The following is a 25,116-nucleotide window of genomic DNA, read 5'->3' as shown; positions in this document are numbered from 1 at the left end:
GAGAGTAATTTTCAGTTACAGATGTAATTTTGATTCATAACCATAAATGCAGACCAATATTTAACATCATAAAAAAACAATTAAAAACCCCCCCAACTTTTCAACTACACATTCAAGTCTTAAAAACCCAAACTCGCATGTTAATTCTCATCCTCCAACAGCACCATATGAAGCCACTTCAGTCCAACAGCTTCCATATTTTAAAAGCCGTATGTATGAATGGTAACTGTACTTCACGCATCTGTTCCCCAAAGAAGTCTCAAGAAAAATTCCTCGGTGCCAAGAAGTGGTCTTGGAGCAGGAAGGAAAAAACCCACACAATCAATTCCACTCCCACTCTACCCAAGCCTCCAGCAGATTATTAAGAAGCAACTTCATACTGCCCCAGGGGAAAAAAATCCACAGTTCTCCATTATTTTTGAGCCGTATATTAGAGGGAGGAAGAAGACAGAAAACAAAAAAAACCCACTGAATTAGCAAACTAGTGTACCCCTGCCCCCCAAATAAAAACATAAAAGCAGTAGATACCCTAGCTTATAGAAACCCCGACCTCAGAGACCCCCACAGATGGTGTCTCTGATGCAACCAGTGATACTTACACCAAAAGAACCTGCTGCAAGGTGTCCTGAAGTTCAGTTTTGGGTGTTCGGGGGGTTTTTTGGCACTATACCAAGTGGCATCCAGTGCTTCTAAATAGCCATGTTTTACAGGCAGGGTATCTCAGGGAGATTGCTCTGTTTTAATATACATAGAGAGACCTGCCACTGATACATGCTACCAGCTAAAGCTACTGAAACAGATTAAACCAAATCGTGTCCTTTATGCAAAGTATTTCACAACCACAGGTTATTTCCCTTCTTTGCACGTAAAAAGTCATCAGCATTCAGGTTCCCAACAGATAACCTCTCCTGGATACTGAGGATGACGTGAACAGACAGCTGGTACCCGGAGGAGTTCCTCCCTGCCCTGACAAGGCATTTCGGCCCTCGCAGCTTGGCTAGCAAGAACAGCTTATACCCAACACTCCCTAACCCACTTCAGACATGAAGTCAGCCTGCTGGCAGAAGCCAACTAGTTAACCCATCTAAATTAATCCAGCTGACTCTGCTCAAAGCAGAGCAGGGAGCACTTACCCCAAACTGCTCCACCAGAAGCTGAGGGTGTGGTGACCTCCAGCAAAGAGACAGCAATATTCCTTGGGCGGGGGATGATTATGATAGTAACTACTATTGCCGCTTGCACAATGAGCATCTGTCCACAATTTATCTGTACCATTACATTCCAAGTAGTCTCATCCATTCTTGAAAGAGCTCTTATCATGCTCAGATATTTGTGTTCCTTTCCAATAAGGCAGCAAAACCAGGTCTAAGACTTAAATACCACCACCATCACTTATGATGGGCCCTGCTTTATAAAGGTACTTCCCTGGTTTGCAGAATAATGCCCAAGCAGACACTGTTGAACAAAGAGGTCTTCCTTGCTGTATTTCATTAAAAAAATTCTTTAATTGGCTGTTTCTCTCTACCCCAAGTGTCTCAGCACTACTACTCTCCAAGTTCCTCTGCTTGTCTTGCATTTTTAGAGACCTGGAATGCTCTTTCATGTTACGCATCAAATTCAGGAGAAAATTACTTAAGTGTAATTTCTAATCCCTGCAGGTCTCTGCTATCCCAAATGTTCAAGATCTTCCAGTTCCATTAATTCGCACATCCTGTTGAAGAGAGTCAGGTCAACTTAGACCACGCATTAGCGAAATATTAACATCATTCATTTCCAATAAAAACAGCAGGTAATGTTATAGCATAAGCAATCTCAGCTGTAGACAAGAAGGATTTGGAATGAAGTTAACAGATTTCAGTCTACTAATTTTCACAATGCAAGAATGAAGGACAAAGCATGAACAGTGAGAAAACGTGTATGAATTTCTGGAAGAAACTGGACTGAAATATTAGCAGCAAATCCATTTAACAGCACCACCAGTTTACCTATTCCCACTTATTCCCCCAAACGTCTGTCTAAATTCAGTCAGGCATGAGACCCAAAATATTAAGTTTCTGCATGTTTAATAACACTAGTGCCTGGGAAGAGGAGAGACAACAAAATAACCATGCTCAGATTGGACAAGCTACAGATTCAGTTCACCTATACTTTTTTCTTCTTTTTTTTTTTTTTAATGTTTCCTACATTTCTTTTAGAAGACTGACTAAAGCCTAAGTAAAACAGACCTTACTAAGATACAAACAGCAATCATTGCCCAACTTATTTCACCACCAAAATCTTATTCTCAGTTACTACTTGCATGGATCTCAATGCAGTCCAATGAGCCATTTCCAAAGTGGTGAAGAGCTGTTTTCAGACCCCTATTTGCACCAATTCTTACATAAATTTGTCATTTTGCCACTGTCTCACAAAAACATTTCTCAAATTAGGAGACGCAAAATGCTGCCTACCCCTATGACTAGGATGTTTGGAGGTCTATAGGGTTTTCCAAGCAAATTCTCTCATTTAAAACAAAACAAACAAACAAAGAACAACAACAAAAAAAAGCCAACAAAACACAGAGCTTGTTTTACTTCTACTCCACTGCCTTCCAGGACAAGGGCGATCACCTCTGGCCTGCACATCTCGGCCGTAAGAACAGCGAGTCCACCCCACACATCGTCCAGAGGCACACTCCTCGCGAGCTCTTCAGGCACGGGCAAGGACTGGGTCGTGGCTGGGATCAGCTGCTTGGGCAGCCTGCCCACTACTAACACAGACACGTCGTACATGATGGGGATGAGTACGTGTTTGTTTATAGCAGCACGATCCTCTCATGAGTAACTTCATAACCAACTATTTTGGCCAGACAGGTCGCTCACCTCCCTTTTTCGGGGGGAGCGCGATCACGGGCACAGCAGGCTTCGCTGCACACGTGCTCAGGTCAAACTCACTGGGGTCCAGCATGCAAAAAAAAAAAGAGATGGATGACTGCTGCCATAGGAGTGTTTCACTTAGCCTGCCTGCTGTCTCCAAGCGAGCCCCAGGATTGCCTGCCGGCTAGGTAAATTTTCTTGGCAGACAACAAGCAGTGGCATACTGACCATGCCAGCTTTGGCACTTCACATGGAATCCTTCCCTAGGCGCAGAGCAAAGGGCAGCTAAAGAGCATCCACACCAAGACGGTGGATGGCACTGCACATTTCAGACTACAGGGCAGAAAGACTGATCAGAATTGTAGGCTAAAACAAGCAGGTGTGTAAAACACACACTCTTACTTAATCAGGTGTAACAAACAGGACTGGTATCATCAAGATTTCTGCCTCACAGGAGAATTGTTCAGAGTCTGGTCCCTGCTGGATTTTTAAAAAACTCTGGAATAGGAGCACAAAGAGCAAATTAATGCCTATTTATTTCAGCCTACTTCTACCAGGGTATGCCTGACAGCACATGCTCCCTATAAACCACGCAGGCTGTTGCATCTGCAGCTGTATCCTCATCACATCCCTGGTTCAGAAAGTAGCCACAGCCTGAGAGTACTGTCACCTCCTTGTCACCAGCTGATAACAAGCTTCCATATCTGCAGTCACCATACAGCAAGAGATAGACTGAGGGGCTGCAGCCTCAGCAAAGGCTCCTTGTTTCTCAGTTGTTGTGGTGCCTCAACAAACCACCATCCCTTACTACACACCTTTGCCTAGATTAAAGTTACTATTGGTCATTTTAGCTCTTCTCTTACTCATCTCCTGCCAGCGAGTACATCACACAACACACTCGGTCCTCAGCAGTACAGCAGGCAGATGTTTCATCATTTATGTCAAGGAAGGGATGCGTCTGCTTAAAACAGTTTCATGAGACTTCAACTGCTTCTTCCAGAAGTTGCAAAGAAAACAGTGGCACATTCATCAACAGGCTGGGTCATCACATGTGGCAACAAACCACCTATACACAGGAATAATGCATATAGGAAGGAAGCATATGGCTCTAAACACAAAACTGTTTAACACCTCTGTAAAACAGAAGGTCCCTCACCTTCTTCCTCTCCAACAGCATGACAAGGCTTGCTCCCCAAAACCACACCCATGACAGCTCCACAACTCAGTTCTACACTACTCCCTCCACACACTTTCCAAGACCACTTTTTCCCTACTGGGCATCTAGCCAACCATTAAGAGACAGAATTGCATGTGAACTAGAAAATGTAAGTAATCCAACAGTTTTCCAAGTCTGTTTCCATACATCTTGCAGCTACTGATTTTTTTTTTTTTTTTTAAGTAGCAGGAATCTTACAGTTCCACCATACAAATGTTTTGACAGTATGAATGTTCACCTTCCTCTCCTCAGCCTATTCCAGATGTGCCTCTCTACTAGTCACAAGTACAGATGTGCAGTAATTAAAGTTATAATACAGCTTTATTTACAAAGCTCTATTTTTCAGGGCTTAAATTGCTACAGTACTTTAGCCAAGATTAAAATCTTGGCCTAAGGGTGAAGTTTCAAGATTCTTTTAAGCCAAGTCAGCCTGGTTGCTTCAGGATACCCAGCTATGGATCATCTCACTTCATCTGGAGGCCCTCTCAGATGCATACCATCAACACTTCCAGATAGCAACACTACAGCCAGCTTACAAGATCACTTGCAAACTTCAGTTAAACAAAACCTAACTGCCTGCTGACTCAATGCATCAAAACACGGTGGAAGTCATACGCATACTATCCAGATTACTGTGCTTTGATGTTTATTTCTAGGTTCAGAGAAAGCCACTCTGCCTTTCAGACCCCTGAATGTTAAAAGCTTTGCAGAAGACATTGCCTTTTAGCAGGACAAGGAAGCCAGCTCTGTGAAGACAACAGCAGAAGGGATGCTAGGACAACGCCTTCTGCATCCTGGCACTGCTTTAGCAGTGCTCCAACACCACAGGGTTTGGTCTCCAAGAGCCATGGAAACACTAATCTTCCAAAATGCATTATAACCGATCCTTCTGCCTGACACTGCAGATTAAATACCTATAACAATTTTTTTTTTCCCCAAAAAATCTACCAACGTATGAGATTCCTTGCCACATTAACAGGCAAACAGCATTAAGTTTAATCCCACATGTCCACATAAGATGACAACACCATCATGATGCTTGCCTGGATTCCTACTTGTAACATGCAGCCTGTGAGTGAGCCGATGCTGCAGCATGTGCATGCTTTGCACAGACTCACAGACCTGATGAGAGGCAGTGCCTCTGTTGGAGCTTATCGATTAAATCTCTCCTTTGACAACAGATCCCGAACCTTACCCAGAGAAAAAAAAAAAATGCCTTTGCTTTTCAGGGGTTGTTTATAAAATACTGCCAATATAGGATCTATATATGAAAGGAGGGGACAAGGAAGAGGCATACAGCTGTTTGAAAACAATTAATAATTTACTGTGACCACAAAAAGATTTACTGCATCTTTATTTAGGGCAAAGGCAGTGTGAAACAGTCTCCTGGGCTGATTTGTCTCTCTAGGGACCATGTCTCCAGAGCCACCACTTTGCAAGATGACAAAAGCAGTGGCGGTAGTCCTGAGGACCCACGCAACCTTTTGACAACATCACTTCAACTCCTGCTTCTCAAGCAGAATACAGCTTTACTGAATCTGTCCTGGGAGACCAAGTTTCACAAGCATTGCCCACTTAGAGAAGTGCTGGTTTTCCTACACTTTCAACAATACTCAAAACAGTTCTCTCCCAGAAAACTTATTTGCAAGCCTCAGACATCCTCTCAAAGAGTTTAAAGTCTCTGAAGACACGGTTTCTGTCTCTAAACACATACTGCAGGAGTAACAGGCTGCACTGTAAAATATACTATCAGCTTAATGCTCAGCTGCGGACAGAAGATCGAGTAGAATACCATGACAGTAATAAAAAATAAAAATAGAACACCAAATTTGCTGCTGTACTAGCCCAGTTCCTCCACAGTCATGAATATTTTGGGCAAATCTGGACACTCCGCCTCCATTTCCAAGTATACAGTATATGAGTTTCAAAAGAAGGGCAAGAAAAAAAAAAATGATCAGAGGTGTGGTACAAATTCTTCATACAGGTGAAGCAGATTATAAGTCTTCAGCCCAGACAGAGGTGACTTAAGGATATTACAGTGATGCAGAATCAGGATTAATACAGAGAAGTCACCAATCACTCTGTTTTCCATCTATTTCTTTCAGAGCAAGAAGTTTTTCTTATTCTTTTTCTGGGAGAGAGGTTGGGTGGACACAGAAGGGAGGGAAGGTATCAGAAAAGATACTTTGGGTGGCAAGCTGAAGCAGGGAGCATTACATGCTCCTTCTTAGCTTCACTAAGAAACTCTGACTCGGAGTGCTGGAAAAAGCAAAAGCTTTCCTGAATTCCAAAAGCAAATGGACAAACTTCTTGGAAAAGAGGACAAACACCAAGTGCTTCTGCACAAGGCCAGGAAACCCATGAGACAAGTCACTGGCTCACAAGAGAGTGTTTCAGAGAAGTGTCACCACAGGCATGTCCTGTTGTGAAACATCTCCCAAAGTGCCTCTTCTTGGATGCTGCTGGAGAACAATGGCAATCAAGTTTGAAGACAAAAGCCCACCTACACACCAACCTACAGTCACCAAATCAACTCAACTGCATTCATTAAGTTAAGAAAATACGCAGGTGAACTGGCAAGTGGAAGCACCTGCATGGCACTTGAGTATCCACATTTAAGAAGAACAGAGAACAAAATCAGTTTGAGTACCTGAAGTCTTCATTACAGTTAGAACTGTATAACTAATAATTAAACAGAAAACCCAACCTAATACAGCAGCTGTTACAAATAGCTTCTCACCAATAGTATATTAGGTACATACATGTCACAGTTAGTACAGATCCAGACTGACCAGCCTAGCCCTTATTACTAGGGTATCCCTGCTAAACTTGGTTTCCATATTCCTATATTGCAGTAGCAAAACCAAAGGTACCTACCATTAAGATCAAAAGCTCAACACAATGATTCAAATATACTAACCATCTAAGAAATACAGAAGCATTACCCAGTACTTCAAGGAATTAAAACACAGTACATTTGTTTAGTAAATGCTGACATTTCAATGCCAGCCATTAAAAGTGCTATTCTCACATGACAGCCTAGAGGAGAACATATACTGTGTTTCCACCTCTCCCTTAAACTTCCACTTTCAAATACATGCTGTAAAGATTTATTGCCTATATGCCTACACTAAACATTTTAACTTTGTGACAAGTTTTGTATGGTATAATGTTCAGAAAGAGATTCAATCTCTAACTACATTTGTCCTAAGTGTTAAATTACAGTATATGTGCATTAAGAATTCAAGAATAACCAATATCTACTCTGTATTTACGCATTTCCTTCAGGGAAGGCTATAATATATTGCTAGACCGTCCCTGGTAGTTGCTTTTGGAGCAATCCTGCTATTATTTCAGGCAGTGGCTCGTTAAGCAAGCCTTTGCAATATAAGCAGTGCTATACATGCACTGAATTCACCCTCAGACTTTAAAAGAAAACAAAATGAACAACAGCCACAAATGGCAAGACACTATTAACTAACTGTGAGCTACTTTATTAACACAGAACTAATCCACAGCTATTCAAGGGTAGCAAACCTATATAGAAATAATTAATCTAATTATGTGTAAGAGAAATTCTCAATAAAAATAATCAAGAAAAATTGCCTTTTACAGTTTCATACCCTTTTGCTTCTTTTTGTCAAGAAACACTCCACTACTAATGTCCACAGCACACAGATTCCTTAAGTAAGGCTGCCTTTCCCAGGCTCTTTTCAGTTGTGTTTCCAAGTGAAGTCAGCTGCTCAAACTGATCTCTGGTGGCAGCCATTGCACTTTAGTCATGTAAATCCAAATGCTGAGACACTAGCCCAAACTGAAAACACAGGGTACACTGGTATTTCAGTAGAAATGAAGACTTCTTCACCCATTTCAATGTTAAATTAACACATACATACTATGCACTATTAGAGCTTGCCCCTAGCAGAAGTCTGCAAGTTTTCCTCACTAAGCTTTAAACCAAGGGCGACAATGCAGAATATGCATATTCTGCACAAAATCCTTCATGGTACATCTATAGACACTTTTGCAAATCACCACCTTGATCAACAGTTACAGCTGCTTTGAAAGCTGAAGGTGCCTCCATGTCCCAAAAAGAAAAACCTTAGGTCTTCTTGTGGTCACCATGGAACCCCAAAAGTTTTTGTGCCCCTTCTCCTTCATTGCTAGGAGTCCACAAGAGTACCAACATTAGTTCTACCTCCACAGATTTCACACCGATAGCAATACTACTGGGTAGCTGAAGAGGGGATCTGCTGCTATGTCCTCTCTTTTTAGACATCGACAAGTATTGCTGTTGAAGCAGCATTGCAGATATCTCAAATACACATAGAAGCAAAAAAACAAGGCTTTGGGAACAAACAAGTGGATGACAAGTAGATATAAATCCTCCAATGCGTAATCCAAGACTATGAACAAAAGATCATCTTTAGGAACCTGAGCAAATCTGAAAATACCACCTCATGTTCACTCTGTGGGAGCTCCAATTTAAAGTGGTCAACAGCTTGGAAAAATTTTTTTAGTCAAGCAGGCACACAGCTCGTAGAAGAGCTGCAGATTCAGAAATGCAACTAACTGTGTGTAAAACCTGGGAATATGTAGATTTGCAGGACTACAGAGCCCTCCTTGACTAGCAAGACTCTGGCAGAGGGTCTGAAAGAGCAGGATGCTTCTGAGCTCGATCCAGTTTCTCAGCAAGAGCAGCAAGAACAAGCAGTCTCACAGATGGATCTGCGTGGGAGGGAGAAAGGATAAAAGTCTGCCTCGGGAGCCTGTTCCAGCTGCTACTGAAGCCTTGGAGGAGTCGGTACAAATTGGGCAGAGTTACCTATAAAAATCTACCGTCTTGGCTTTTTCTGAACCCGTCTTCTTCCCCTATCCTATGTTTTTTCCTCTATCCTAGTATTTCTGCATTTGAAAGAGTTCAAATCAGATAGCTGAAAGTAGCGCTTGACAGAAGGTAAATGAATACTGTGAGTTTATGGCCAACAGCCGTCTCATTTCTTCATTCCTTCCTTGTAGATCACCCTAGCTACAATAATTCAGAAGCACAAAAATCAAAACTCCTTTTAACTACTTGACTGAGAAGTGATAAAAAAGTGGTATATTCTTTTCAATCAAAATCCCCCTAACAACATTTTCAGTGCCAAGAAGAGTTTGTGTGACCAGCAGACAGCAAGCTCATCTCACTGACTGAAGCATTCCCATGCAAACTCCAGAACAGCTGAAGCTTCCTATCGATGCCCGTGGTCTAAACACAACACTTCAACAACATATTAAGATCCCCCCCAATTTGTGCAAATTAAAGTTTCAGCAGCTTGTAATATATTCCAACATTTTAAAACTTACCATTGTATCCCTATACTAAAATCCCATTAAAGCATTTCAGCGGCACCGAGATCTCTCTACTTTGCCAAAACCCGTCTTCACTGTGCTGTACCGACGGTATTTGACAAATCCTCTCCCTCCATGCTGCTAGCATAGCAGACACCAAAGGGGAAAAAATGAGATCATGATAGAAAGTTCACTATTCTTCTGTAGACTTGCTCAGTAATGCAGCTTTCAAACCAAGTCTTATTTTCTTCACCTGCTTGTGCACACACATACAATCTTCCTTTCTCTTTCAGAACAGCTTGATATAGCCAAAAAAAGGGATACCAACACCTTTCTGTAATTAGTTTTGGGAAACAACTGAAACTTTCAGCTTGCCAACCACATTTTCACTCTAGCTCAGCTTTCTCAACTGCTAAAAATTAACAACCCGCAATTCTTTACCTGGGTTTGTTTTTCAAATCCTCATATATAGGTAGGGGAAGGCAGAGAGAAAAACATCTACCTTTTCTATTCATGTACTTCAGCTGTTACAGCCCACATCTGAACCTCTTGTTCCTTCTGACAAAGAATCAAAATTACTGGTCACTAGCTGTGCCTAACCCATCTGGTCTACCATCATAAAACAGCTGAATATGTGTGTCATCAATCATTGTTAATTACTTCATTAACTTGGAAAAAGAATATTGACTTTTTTTTAAAGAACAAGCTTTGTTTAAGGTTAGTCTAGTTTTTGGGGTTTTTTTTAATTGAATGCTATCTGATTACCAAGAGAAAATAATTTAGTCTGAACACTAAAGCAACCCTGTCACATAACTCGTGCAATTCGTTTGTCTAGTAAAACATTTCCCCAAGTTTCTTTTGGAACTGACTACATTGCAATGCTAGTTTTAACCAGCATGAAGTTTAACCAGAAACTTAATTATGCATGTTCTCAAATAGTCCGTGCTCACTGCACAATGTTAACCGTGCTGCCATTCACACTTACCACCACCGTGCTTTTTAAGTTCTGACCTTTGTCATGCTCTTGGAAAGAAACATGCCTCAAGGTCTCCACAAACAAGTTGCATCATTTTCAAGTGGACATTTAGCCCTCTGCTGTTTGCTGCAAAACAGTGACACAGATATTACAATGGTTTGTACATTTTAATCTGCAAAATACCCGGATACCCAAATTTTTTTGGCACAGGGAAAAAAGAAAAAAAGAAAAAAAAAAAAAACAACAAGTGTTATCATGCTAACATGCTAACAGCACAGACTGAAATCAGTTAAGACTCATACAGCATGATGCAAACTTCCTCCTGGACTCTCCCACTGCTTCAGACACTGGACTGGCTCACCCCCTGAAGATCTCAGACCTGCTCCTCCACCTCCATCTCCCCATATCCAGCACACAAGCTCACCTTCCTTACAGACGGAAGGGTCCCTCTACACACCCGTGCCTGCTCACCAAGCCTCGTCCAGCCACACTCGCTGGGAAGAACCATTTAGCTTGGTTCTTTATTACATTTTTTCATGCCCCAGTTAAGTGGCTTATACACTTATTGTCAACCTTCGAAAAGCTAACTTGCTTGAGAACAATCCGATGCCATTTTCTAAATCTAGAATGACACACACGCCCTACAAAAAACACCTACTACTACAGCCTATTATGCCACTAGCAGGAACCAACTGCCAGCTACCACCATTCATACACATATCCGCTTTCACTCCTCAACTCCACCTCCTATGAGCATGCCCTACAGAAACAGGGCTGTGCTTACCAAAATAACACTGCAGGAAAGCATGCAGACCTATGTAAGTGCTCTTGACTCTGGCTATTGCCCAGCTCAGACAACAGCACACCCTCACCCACAAGAGCTAGCATCATGGGATCCAAAGTTTACATTTTTATATGTTTTACTACTTCTGTCTTACACTGAATGCTAATACCATTACCAAAACACTGCACTTCCCACAGCAACACAGTGATCCAGACCCCAGTCCTAATGAACTTGTGGTGTCACTCTTCCATTTCTTCTTTTAACATGCCTCTCTTTTCCTAAGCTGCTAAAAACTTCTCACAGTGTGTAACTGTAGTGTATTATGTAGTCACATACCTTCTTGCTCAAAGGATCTTAACCACAGCATCACCTAAACCCAAATTTTACATATGAGCATAAAGGATACTGCACTGAACAGAAGAAAAAAAATACAACTTTGCCTTTAAAGTGCAATATAACTTTTTTTTATTTGTTGCAAAAACCTTTTCTCCTCTCATCATCACCATATGAAAAGTGATGCAGACACCTGTAACAGCATGACAGACCTGGCAGTCAAACACCGAAATTCAGGTAACTGATGGAGTACTAAAAACTAAGTCAACAGTTATTTTTGCCATGTAAAAAACTTTAAATGGTAGCTAGAATTTTTTTCTTTAAATTATACATAACTTGTTAGTTAGCAGGTTTTTTTTCCTTTTGGAAAAATCCAGAGAACCACCTCTGGTAAAACACGCTGCTTTCAGGCTGAGGTTTATCACGCAGGGAATGCACTGCAGGCAGGACAGCCAGCTCCCCAAGGACCATCCTGCTGCTCATGGGTCCTGCCTGAGGCACACGGGATCGCCCCTCGGGATGCAGGGCAGTCCTGGGCACGCTGCTCAGCCCCTGGCTTATCTGCCAAAGCTGCTGAGACTTCAAGCATGAGTCTGCTGGTAACCGAAGGGTTAGCAATCCCCATGGGAAGCTAAATGTATGCATATGCGTTTATATTCGCAGGGGTTCCAGGTTTTCCACTTGCTCCTTTTTTAAATTACAAGTCACACTCTCGAGCCACAAACGTGGCCAGAATAGAAAATTAACTCAATCATCAGAAAAATGTAAATTCCTGTGTGGTACCCATCTAAGTAGGGTTAAATTTTAATGACAAACATCACCTTTTAATAAAAACTAGAAACTTTGGTCAAATATTTCAAGCTTGCAGCTGACAAGCAAGAAAAGCAAGGAAGGAACAACTGACATTACTCACACTTGAGGGGGTTTGAGCTTGGTTTTTATTTATTTGTTTTATAACACCATCAAAGCAAAAAAGGACAAAGCCCTTTAAAGAAGTACTTGCAGGTTACCTTTAGAGAGACAGAGGCCGTCAAACTTTTGAAAGTTTACTTACCAGGTGTTGCTTCCAACACCAGGGCTGTTATTTAACTCAAAGTAAATGGAGCTCTTCCTTCACTCTGATTTACACCACATTTTATATAGCCCATTTTGCCTGTTAGCACAACACGAACACAGCAAGACAAATTGGAATTGTTCCTTGAAATAAGAAAACTGGATTGTAAAGCCACAAAACCCAGGACATATTTCAAGGACTGATACAGTTATCTGCCATAGGTTTTGTTTGTTTGTTTGTTTTTTAAGGTAGGTTTTAAAACACTGTCAGTCACCAGTTGAAAAGACACACTTCAATTCAGTATCCTCAAGGAAGCCTTAGAGCCCTAGCTCAGCTAGGCAAGGATTCACATTCTGTTAACCTTCTGTGATCTAGATTAAAATTTATACTGCCGTTTATGGCTTTACACACTAAACAGCATAGACACAATATTCTTCCCTGTGAGACATTGCTTTATTCCTACCCTGAAAGAGGAAAGTAATTTAAACCTGGTTTTGTCCCTCTTCAGCCTTCTCTCTCTATTTTTAAAACACTACAGCCCAAATTTCAGGGTCTTTAATTCACTCTTCTGGGTTTGGGGATTTTGCACCTTTGCACACTCCTACATATCCTCCTGAAACCTTCACGCTAACAGTTTCAGCTACCACACCAGGAGGAATTGCTCAGCTTTCAAGATGAGCTGCCATTAGCCACCAAAGCTCTGCTGTGCAGAATCTCCTTTCACTTTATCACCTGCTACTTTGAATACTCTAAAATAAACGAAGAGGAAGGAATACAAGATACTTTCAAAATCTTTGGTTTTATTGTTTTTAAATGTTAATCTGGATGCATCTTGTGTTACCATGAACATAATGATTAATAGGTTACATTATGCCAAAGGAAACAAAATGGTCTGATAGCCAATGCTAGCAACCACCACTAGCTAACACTGCGGTCCTCTGTAGGAAGTCAGTGAAAATGCAAAGCTAGCTACGGTGCACTACAAAAGACAAATAACTCCTTTGGATATTAGTCGTCTCTGAAAATTTACATTTCAGCAACAGTTTTAAATTCAAGCAACAGTATGCAGCGACTGCAAAGCAAACATGACTCCCTGTTACCTCAAAACACTCTGCATGCAAAGCACACTCCAAGACTGGGGGGGGGGGAGATTGTAAGAATTTTTTCCTGAAATGGAATGGGGAGATAAGATCAAGTGAAAAGCAGCAGAGACTGCTGACATATCTAGATACACAGAAGCCAGTAAACATGCAAACAGGCAGCCATTTCTACCAAGAATGCAGGAAGCCAGTAACATTCAAAAACAACTTCAATTCTGCTAAAATATATTGCATTAAAGCAAGAGACACAAGTCCAGCATGGAACTATACAGAGCAGTTCCCTTTGACCAAGACAGCTTTACTTCTCAAAGAAATACTGAAAAAAAGGTTTCTATTCAAAAAACGTCTCCACTTTGAATATCACAGTATTTATTAATAACTATGGACATTTACCTTTTAGTACTCTAATTTGGAAGTACGGTAAAAAAGACTCTGCATAAAGCTGTAAACCACCCTGACAAAGCCGCATCAACTATCAGCTACAAACCCTTCCACAAACCAGGAAAGAGCTTGTTGCCCTGAAGCCACAAACAGCAAATTTCACACAAGACTTCAGAGAGAGGAGAAAATAAAGGCTGTATTGACCATGCATCCCTGAAGACAGATATTACAGAGCAAGAACTAAAGTTTACGTGACTTGATAGCAGATGATAAAACTCAGGAGAGCTGTTTCAAAAAGGCAGTACTTGGACATCCATCTGTTGTCCCTGAAGTTTTGAGACACACACCAAGCAGAAATATATATATATATGACAATATGAAATATATAAATAATTTATATATATATAAAATATATGTGAAATAAATATATACACATTAAAACACCAGAGCCAAAGAAAGCATTTCTTTTTATTTTCACTTCAGCTTATCTGCCTACCACCTCTGAATCAGAGACAGAAGCTCAAAGGCCGGTGTTGGATATAGCCAGAGCCATGCATTTTGCACATTTATAAGCAAGAGCAAAAGCAGCTCTTCCCTACTATGGCAGGGACTGAACTCAGCTTCCGTAACTTATTTCATTCAATGAGCCCGCTTCCTAAAAGGCGGGGGGGGGGGGGGGGGGGGGGGGGGGGGGGGGGGGAAATGTACTCCAACTAGGACACCTGCTTGACAGCCCTTGGCTTCTCTTCTAAGACAGAACAAACGGGGAAGTCGGCTACCTAACAAGCACAGAGAACTTCAGCAATCGCTCGTATCAAAAACCAAGTATGTACAAAAGCTAGAGAGATGTAAAAAAGAAAAAATCAGACCTTTCCAGGCTGAATAAGCCTCCCACGTATGGCACAATATAACAATTTACCCAGAAACGTAAGCCACTGCAGAGAGATTAAAGCAACCTACAATCCTCCAAAAGCAGGACCTGTAGCCAGTAGTGAGGATTCAGATATTACCACTTGCAGGAAACCATCTCTAGATCTCTCCATACCTGTGGTAAACATAACAGATAGCAATTTAACAAGCGATCACTCAGCAGAACTCACAGCACTGAAGCTCCTGAAGAAAGGTTATGACAAAGCATGTTTGCTGGCAGGGAGGCTAAATGGAGACACAGAAAGGATTCGTGAGGGCCTGCTCTAGGAGGGAAGAGCCACACAAAGAGAAGGAGAAGAGACAAGCGATTGCAAAATGCCAGACCGTGAAACACCTGTGTTCAATACGTGTTCCTTCCATGACAGCCACCCCAACCTAATTCCCCACTGCCCAGAAAGCACCCAGCGACACGGCTTGCAGTCTTTCTCATTTAGTAGTCCTCCTGTAGCTGCAGGAAAACATTAGTACCTTGTCCTATGTTTGCTTGAATTTCACACCCACACTTGCTGGTTGGCTACAGCATATGCTCAGAATTCACTTATCTGTATTCAGAGGCTGTGATAATTTAGATTTTTGTTGCCAGTGTTAAGAACGAGCCTCAGAGCTATACACCGAGGCCCCGGAATTTAAATATACGATAACACTGTAAATAAAAGGAAACAAATTCCTTAAGGAAAACCTTTTTGCATGCCAGATCAGTTCCCAATAGTAACTGCTCTGCTTTGACAAGAGATAAATATTTACAGTCTAGAACAGAGAACACCTTGTGTTGCAATACTAGGAATGCAAGCCTCATCAGTCCCCGGTATACTTAAGAGGTTACTTTGATTTATTTAAAAAAAAAAAAAAAAAATCTGAGTACTTAGAAGCACACACATTTGTCTGCTCATTTACACCACCAAAACTGAAGGTAGTCATACAGAGAAATTGTCAAACATACTGAATCCAGAACAGATTTTCACAAAAGGAGACCTCATCCCCCAGGGAATGTAGACAGTTTACAATGAAAGTCTAAATTATTGCCAAGAATATGCTGCCTTTTTTTTTTCCCTTTTATTTAAATATAGCCTAACATGCTCCTCTTAAAAGTTGCTCTAGTGAATGTAGACACTGAAGATTTTTCTTACTGGGGCAAAAAGGCAGCAAGAAGAATCAGATGTCTGTACCAAACTTCTCAGATTGGGGGTTACCACACTGGGAATACCCCTGGAAGAGGGAAGAGAAAGCTCAGACTCTAGGTCCTTAGGCTATCTCTCAGCTTCCAGTGTGCCTCCAAGCCTCATGGCTTGATCAGCTCCTTCCAGCAAAGGAAAGAATGTGGGGAATGTCATTCATAATGGCACTTGGGAAGATCTAGGAATGGGAAGTATACAATAACTGGATATCCTTCTCACAAGGAAGGGAGATAAGCCCCATGCAAAGAAGATGCTCTCATTTCTAGCATTAGACAGCCACATCTCAAGTTGCTTGAGTTTTCTGCCATTTTAAATGAGGTAAATACCTAATTAAACATGAATGCAATTTTTTTTTATACTGTCTATGCAGTCCTAACTCCAATTTCTAACAGGACCTGCACAAGCACAGCCTGGTTTAGCTGTTACACTACAGGATTTCATATCTGGAGTGTTATATTCCTCACCCAGTTGCTATTTGGGCTTTTATGGTACATACCCTTTGAAGTGTGGCAGTCCAGCCGCCGGTAGGCTTACAGAAGAGGTCGATATCTATCTCAGAGTCTCAGCTTTCTTACTTCCTTCTCCTGTTACAATGGAATTATTACCTTGTGCAAAACTTTCCTGCCTTGACCTCACTCACGCCATGGTGAGCATTACTCTGTGATACCATCTCCGCAATCAGTCAAGCGCTCTGCCTTATGTTCTGTGCACAAGTTCTTCATTTGCTCCCCTGCTTTCAGCATCCCTGTACGTCAGTTTATTTTTAGACCAGCATTTTTATAGCAAAGACCAGAAGCAACACACTTTCAGTGCCAAACTGAATTCAGCTGAGATTTCTAATACTGTTAATAATTGACACAAGGACACTTCAGTCTGATGGTCATAGAAGACTGGTACTAGCTATATGTCTGCCATCCAGGACCACTGCCGACCCCTCGGCACTCACTGCAGCCCTCTCCCAACTACCCCACACCACCACCCCCAGGTAACCAGCCAGTTCACAAAGATCAGCCCACTATTGCCCAAAAGGGATTCACACCATTCACCTCCTCATCAAAAGAATAGATCGTGCTTTGTTTTTTCATGTGTGTGCAAGCTTTCTGCACTGAGGATTTGACACCCTACCCCCCCAAACAGAACACCACCTCTCTTTACACTTGCAGTGTCACGAACCACACACAAGAATCGGATTCATCACCACCTATTTCTGTTTACAAAGCATAACCTACTACAGGAAACATCAGCAAAAGATACCCACATACAGGCACAGAGGTGAACAAGACCATGTAATCTGTGTAAATCCACCCAAAACCAGCATGGATTGCTCATAAAATTGCATAGTAGAAGTCTTTTCTATTTTCAATAATTCACAGTATGTGCTTATTAAGAAGATTTCAACTTACAAGGCCATCTTCTTCAAGGTATACTGTAGCCAGCAACAGAGCTATACTTTGCCCTGAAATTACATCAATACATTCATCAACATAAGCTCTTCTGCATTATGCTAGGTTTGATAATTTATAATGTAAAAACTCAGATTACTGTTCTCTGTCACAAGTTTGTAGGTTTTGCGGAGCTTAGAGAAAGAAGTTTATTCCTAATGCTAAGATTTCATTCACAATTATGATTAAGCCCATCACCAAATGATGCGTTCAAGGCACAGGGAGCAGATGAGGCAGCAGCCTGCACAGGGATGAAGAAAAGGCCTATAGAAAGATAGGCGAGTACAACCCCCAACGAAGCATTCGATACCTACCACGTGCAATCAGAATAAATACCCTGCTGTTCGTTTCTAGTCCGCTCCCTCCTCCTTTGATTATGCCTCCAAGCTAAAAATCCTATGAGAGGCAGCCTTCACTCAAATGCACCCTTCAGCCTCCACCAGGATCTGACAGCAAGTAAGAGTTGGGGGAAATAAATAAGGAAACAAAATTCTCTCCCAACCAAAGCATTGCCATTAGATTCAAACAGAAAAATCAGTCTTGGGTAGAAGTGCACAACAGAATCCATATGAAAAATAATTTATTTTGGGAAGCTCATTTACATCAAGTAGGTGAGGAAAAACTGAAATGCAAATGCAGATCATGGTAGCCAATTTCTGTTCCAGTCCACTGGAAGGATCAGTTACTCAGCAGGATATCTAACACTATATTCAAACACACCTAACTGTGTGTGGCCTCTTCATCACAGAATGAAGACAAGACACAAAGTTTTGAGCATACTCGCTACCAAACACATCTGGGCCTTGCTTCATCACGCTGCCGCTGAGTAAGAGCGGCTGCAACAGCACTAAACTTGAAGAAATTCAGTTAATTTGTGACAGTAATCACCACCTACAGCAGAGGTGAGGTTTACAGAAATCCAGGGGTTGGTTTGTTGACTTAACAGCAGAAAACAGCAGCAACAGACCAGGCTTTCTGTGTTGCACATGGAGCAAGAAAGGGCTGTGCTTAGCACCAACCCAGCAAAGATCCTGCTAGCATCATAGGGAGCCATTTCTTTCACTGCCCCTGAAGATCCTCCAGCAGCACAAACCATACTCAAAAACTGCATCACCTCCTTGGGAAGGTGGCACAAGGCAGCAGGAAACTGCACCTTACTTGCCCTCTCCAGTTTTATAAAAGGTGCCTTCGTTCACCCCCTCCAACAAGACCTCCACAAGAAACATGACCCAGTATCTTCTGAGCTATTCCAGAAAGATGCCTGTGCTCCCTTTTTCCGTAAACAATCTAAAGAAACAAGCCAGGCTTCCCAGGAGGGTGTAGATCCTGCTGTGCCATAAAAGGCCAACCTCTGTGTCAGAGTCCTGCTGCCTTGTTCACACCATGACTTGGAGAAGTCCCCTTCTGACTCAGCCAAAGCACTAGGTACAGCAATTTTATTTTTTTTTTAAAGTCTATGCTGGCTGGAGAAGCAACTCTTTTTTCACTTGAAGAAATGAGTTCCACCTGTGCAGTGCTCTAAAATGCAATCCAGCCTGCAGGAAAGCTCAGTTTTACCTACAAATTCTCCTTCTAGGACCCCTCTGGCCTGACAGTCTGCACCACAGGCCTTCCCTTTCTGCTGGTCCTTGGGAATTAAATAATCTTCACATACTTACTTGTTTGCAGTTTGAGCCACTGCATTTGAAGTCAAGGCCAATAGCCCATCTTCCATCTCATCCCACCTCCTTCCAAATTAGCCAGCATTCACAAATATCTGCCCCACTGCCACTGTGTTTCCCGAGTGGAGACTTTTCCCTTCTCACTGCCCTGAGCTACCAAGCTCACGAAGTTAAAACTCACAGACTATTCAGATTTTTCAGTATCCTCATCGTTTTAAAGGTGTTAATAGTGCAACTTTTCTTCACTTAACACTTCACTTTCACGCACGTTATTTGAACAGAAAAGCAAATCTCACTGCTCTACATTTTATGTGAACCTGCAGCAAAAAGGCAGGCTAGTTTTTTTGCTCACCACAAGAACTACCTGTATTTGGGATTTTAACAGAATCCAGAACAAACACTAACAAAAACTAGGTAACTGTAGCTCCCATGGGGAAAAATGTAACTTTCCTAATACTTTGAACAACACTCTCTTTCTGAATACTTGTTGGGAACAGCATACAACAGAATTAATTCATTGTTTCAGGCTTACATTTTGGATCCTTTTCTTGGAGCGATGCACACAAGACAGAAATTTTTGTCAACACACCACCAGAACTAACCTGAACATTTTTCTACTGAGCAAAAGCAACGTAAGCTATTTTAGCATATTAGCAAAATGGAACACAGTAGAAGTATGTTAACTGACTAAAGATAACGTTGCAAAAGCTACAGGTTTTTATTGAAGTAAAATGAAAACTCAAACAGGAAGACAACTTGGAAAACACTAAGGGAAAGAGGAACAGCATAATGTGCTCATCTACCTTTAATCCGCAAGATCAAATTTGAATAACTGCTTATTCAACATGAAATGCTCAAAGACATTAGCACGGACGCAGCTGTGACGCTACACCTTCCTACTAGGGTCCTTGTGTGCAATCACAGAGAAGACAAAGCAGCACCAGTTCAGGCAAGTACAACACCCTGCAAAATCTTGCACACCAGTACTAGCCACAGGCCAGTTATGAATAACTGCTATTTCTCAAATTTAAGTTAATGCAAATTATATCAGCAAACTAATGCTATCATGTGCGTTTGACAAATGAAATTTGATTATACATAGAAAGAGCCACCGTATACTAATGTTCACAGAATTTAAGGGTAATTAAGTCTTACTGACAGACACCTCATTAAAGTACCAGTTCTTCAGAAAAATTAATAAAGTGAATTATTTCCTACATGTGAAATATCAAAATTCTTCACTACTCATAAAAGATAAATGGAATTAAGGTCAATTGGATGTCAGTGTTCACCAGAATGAGTGGGACACACTTAAAAAGATCATTTAAAACAATACATTGCTACACTGCTAGCACCCAATCTGAGATGTTAATCTTCTATACGTTATTTTATCCTATGATTGCAAAAAACAAACCCCTTACAATACAATTCTTCATCCAACAGCTTACTGGCTTGTTATAAAACGTACAGATACAAACATCCAGGAAAGGTTTATGGGAGATCAAACTTGAAAGAACACAAAAAAGTGAACACAGCAACAAACCCAGACACGATAGCCAGATTGTACCCAAGGCAGAGTCTTCAATTTGCCATTTCAGCAAGTCGTATCTGCAACACGGAGAGCTGAAAAACTTGCCAAATGTCTTCCTAGACATCATCACCTCATGGGCAACACAATGCCAGAGCAACACTTTGTCATGTCCTATGCATTTGTCCAAACTACTGTAGCGATGCCCCAAAGAAAGGAGCTCTTCCTTCCTCAGATCTTGGATAAGCCACATTAGCTGCACACATCACCTTCAGCCTCCAGCTCCTCCCAACACCTCTCTGGCTCCTTTCTGGTCCTCAACCAAACTAAATGGCTGTCTCAGAGGACTCTTAGGGTTAAAGAAAAAAAATTACAAAACCTTATCTTGACCAAAGTAGAAAGACGTTTCTCATTAGCCTAAGATCCAATTTTAAAATTGCAGCTTTTTGGTTTTTAAATACTTCTTGTATGAGGAACAAAGGTTCAATCATTTGATGAGGGGAGATGGCTAAGCGTGCCCATGACCACAAGTCAACACACATTCCTCTGCACTAGTAGATGGCAATTTGAAGCAGATTTTAATCAAACTTTTCTGAGGTAATATCCTATAGGAAAACATGAAGGGAAAAAAAAAATATGAAGTTGATCAAGATGTGTCTAGTAATGAATGCCATGAAAAAAAGGCCAGAATTTTTATAGAGGAAGGCCAAACTGTAATTCCTTGCAAAGGGAAAACCACAGAAGCTTTCCAAGAGATTTTACAGTCTTTTCCTAATTGTTCCCTTTTTCAACATCATTATGCAACCTCTGTGTGCTTTCCTGCTTCTCTACCCCCCTTATTTTACCCATTTACCCTCCCCCCCAACTTCTACTAAATTTTGTGAGGCAGCTCCTTTAAGATAGCCAGAAATGCAGTGCATATTTGTCTCTTCTCCTCCTCTCAGTTTCAACTGCCCAAGTCTTTCCGGTGAAGAAGCATTGCCCAAAATCTGCTTGCTATTCAAGCAGTTCTGGCAATGACAAGCATCACTTCATGAATCATCTGTTATATATTGCCTTATCAACATGGTCCACTGCAGGATAAAGTAAACCTGGCCCACTTCAGTTTTCTGCATAACACAATCAAAATGCAAGTGGCATTAATTACTAGAGTGGTCTGAGGAGTTCCCTCAACCAAGGACTCAAATACAGAGACAACATATATGAGAGACAATCTAAATCGAATCAAAATGCTAAGATGTATTTCCTCCCCCACCACACACAGCTTTTACTTTAATTTTTTAGAAGACTCTTACCCTTTTTACTAGTTAACAATATTGCCACATTTCTAATTATTAAAGCAGGCACCTTTAGTGTTTCTGCTGTTTCTCAGCTTAAACAATTTGAGACAAAAATCACGTATTTTCATGGTTTCCCCCCAACCTCCCCATACCTCTGAGATCAGCCAGCAAGCTGAGGAGAACCAGGTTCCTTTCATTGCTTTAGAGCATTAGTATGCTTGGACCTGCGGAACCGGGAAGCAAAAATGAATGGAAAACAGAAGCTATCCATTAGGGAAGTGGACTCAAAACTGAAAAGCAATTTTGAATTCAGTGACAAGACACATCCTGTCAGCTTCTCTGTCCAGTAAAACACGCTTCTACAAAAGCAAAAACTCAAAGGATTCTAGCAGGAGTCTGATAAAATTTAAACCCAACGGCTGGCCTTGTAGACTAGGTAGCAGGATTGAAAAAGATTACAGAAAAGCAATAGGATAACTGGAAACAAGCTAAAGGTGAACTGGAGGAGCAGTGAAGTAGATGACACCATCAAAGAAGCCAGCAAGAAGGGTCAAGAATACTTGGCAAATATTTAATGAATGTCATTACCAGCGTCCAAATAATATGTTCAATTAATATTTCTTGGTGGCTTGTGACAAGCTTTGCCATGTGGAACAGGCTAGCAACAGATACTATTCAGCAAACAAACTGTTCTGGTAATATTACCGTGTGTACTCAACCATAGATGTAAGACAAGTAAAAATATGGTCCCAAGGGTTTGGGGGTTTATATTATACATATACACACACACACACAATGCCAAGGAGTATTTATTTCCAGTAAATATAAATACATACAATGCCAAGGAGTGTAACACAATCACTTCTTTAACTGGAAGAGGACACCAAAGAAATATTTTAACCCCAAGATTAAGCTGGCACAGCTGGACAGTGAGGATTCAGGTTTTCAAACCCTGAAGGGAGCATCACGTTAGCACACACTTACGCCACTTGACCCACACAAGACGCATGCTATCCTTGAGAAAACACGAAGACAACTAGTTACTGTGACCTTACAAAGGTAGGTATGGCATGCAAGCATTAGAGGAACGCTTCAAGCAATCCAAAAGTGCCAAAAATGAAGACAGTAGTCTTTCAGCGGAGCATGCACAGTATTCAGCTGATCAAGAACATAAACGCTCCGCATTAAATTGCCAGTTTGTGCTCCTTAAGGTAAGGCTGTGTAGTAAGTTCTAAGAGACATTCAACATACTAACTCCTTTTAGCACAAGTTATTTGATAAGCACATTTGTGAACAAACCATTTTAAAAGCTCTTGCCTATTCTCAGCTCTGGAAGATGAAAGAAATTTGGCCTAGAATATTTGATCCTATCACATACCATATATTTGGTGGCAAGGTTTTGTATCGACACTTTGTTTTAAATGTGTTTGGGCACCTTCACGTATAGAGTAGCTTCCCCAGATTTGAAACCTACAAATGATCCTACAGGGCAAGTTTCTGAACTACAGATACACTTTAAGATGGCTTTAAAAAGTCTATCCCCCAGAAAGCACAAAGCCATTTCAAAGAGAGATTAAGAGGTCAGTCTAATCTAAAACCATGGGCTGCTGCTCAATTTCAGCCTTTATTTTTAACAAGTCCTGCTCCTCACCCTTGCAGTTCAACACGTGATTTAAGGTTGAAGACTGAGATCAACCCCACCTTTTCAGCAGCCTATAAAGAGGCAGCTCCTGTGCTTCCACCTCTGCCCATGGTAGAAGGCAAAGAGAAAAACAAGCGCTCACCATGGGAGCAGAAGGTCACACTTGCCCAAGCTGCTGCTTTCGAGGAGCGTGCAAACCACAAGGCAGGCAAGCTACCTGCTCATGGGGAAAGCAGAAAGACCTGACAGGTTGGACAGAGCTTCCTTCCAAAACCATTCATAATCTAACACAGGTCCACGGGACCTGCAAACCCTTTGCAATCCAGATACTCCAAGGGTTTGGGAGGCAGCCTGGAGTTCAAGCCCCTGAAGATCTGGGCAAAATCTTTTCTTCAAGACACTGCAATCCGCATCCATGTAAATATCTCTTATCAGCTCCTGTTACTAGGTAACTTCTGAAGAAGTTCATCAATCTTCAGGTGTCTGTAAACACATCACTCCTAGTTTAAAAAAAACAAACTTGTTTTAAGTGCATTGTTGTTTTCCCCTTTTCCACATTAATGGGTCGCTGCCTGTGAAACATGAGCACAGCAACACAGAAATTTGCATCCTGACCAACACAAAAATTAATATATGCACGAAACTACTTTTTCTTCTTTTATTCTTTTTGCTAGCAAGTCACCATCGAAAGGCAAGCAACAAATGAAACTAACTTCCACTAAGGAGTTCACCTGCATCACACATCAGGACCTTGGTGTACTCAACCTGCTATCTCCTAACCTGGGGCTGATGGACACTGCCTGGGCTTCTCAAGAACTTCTTCACCGCTTTCTCTTGGTGCTGACCACAAGTTCGGTAGCTCACACCTGCCAGTCGTCTTCTACTTTAGGACAGTCAGTTGGAGATTGCACTATATGAACACAGACTGCTCAACAAACATTTCCTCCCAAAGGAATAAAAGCTTTCATGCCATACATATGCTTTTCTTTCAGGCCTCCATCCCATTAAGTAAATGACAAATTCCTCTGGTATTCTGAGGTAATTTTCAAAATGCATTTCATGCATTTTCTAATCTGTCCGCTTTCTAAAGCCAAGTCCTGAAACAAAACCAAGGAAATTATAGGATGGCAAAGTTAAATTTTAAAGATTTCAAGATTCTGGGATTATTTTTTTTTTCCCCTAAGTTCAGACAACCAAGGGCACAGCTTAATATCGGCAACGGAAATCTGTCAGAGGTACATGCTAAAACATGCCATCCAAACATGAAGAAAAGCATAGAATCCTGGAAAGCCGTGTCTTACACATTTCGCTTTATACAGAAAATCTGCAGTCGCTAAAACTTACTCTTTCTAACTGGGTGGCATTTTACATTTCCAAATGTAATTGAGTGAACATGTTGCCATGGTTACAGTAGGATTCTGCAATAAC

The 25,116-nt window shown here is 41.3% G+C and overlaps 1 protein-coding gene across 2 annotated transcripts in view; it reads right to left on the bottom strand.

Moving 5' to 3' along the window:
• HDAC4 (histone deacetylase 4) overlaps positions 1–25,116 on the bottom strand; it is a 265,600-nt gene that overhangs the window by 237,878 nt on the left and 2,606 nt on the right. The window lies entirely within an intron of this gene.

Source organism: Aquila chrysaetos, chromosome 6, assembly GCF_900496995.4.
Source record: "Aquila chrysaetos chrysaetos chromosome 6, bAquChr1.4, whole genome shotgun sequence".
Taxonomy (NCBI): Eukaryota; Metazoa; Chordata; class Aves; order Accipitriformes; family Accipitridae; genus Aquila; species Aquila chrysaetos.
The sequence above is the reverse complement of the archived record's forward strand: the minus strand, read 5'-3'. Positions and strand labels throughout refer to the sequence as shown.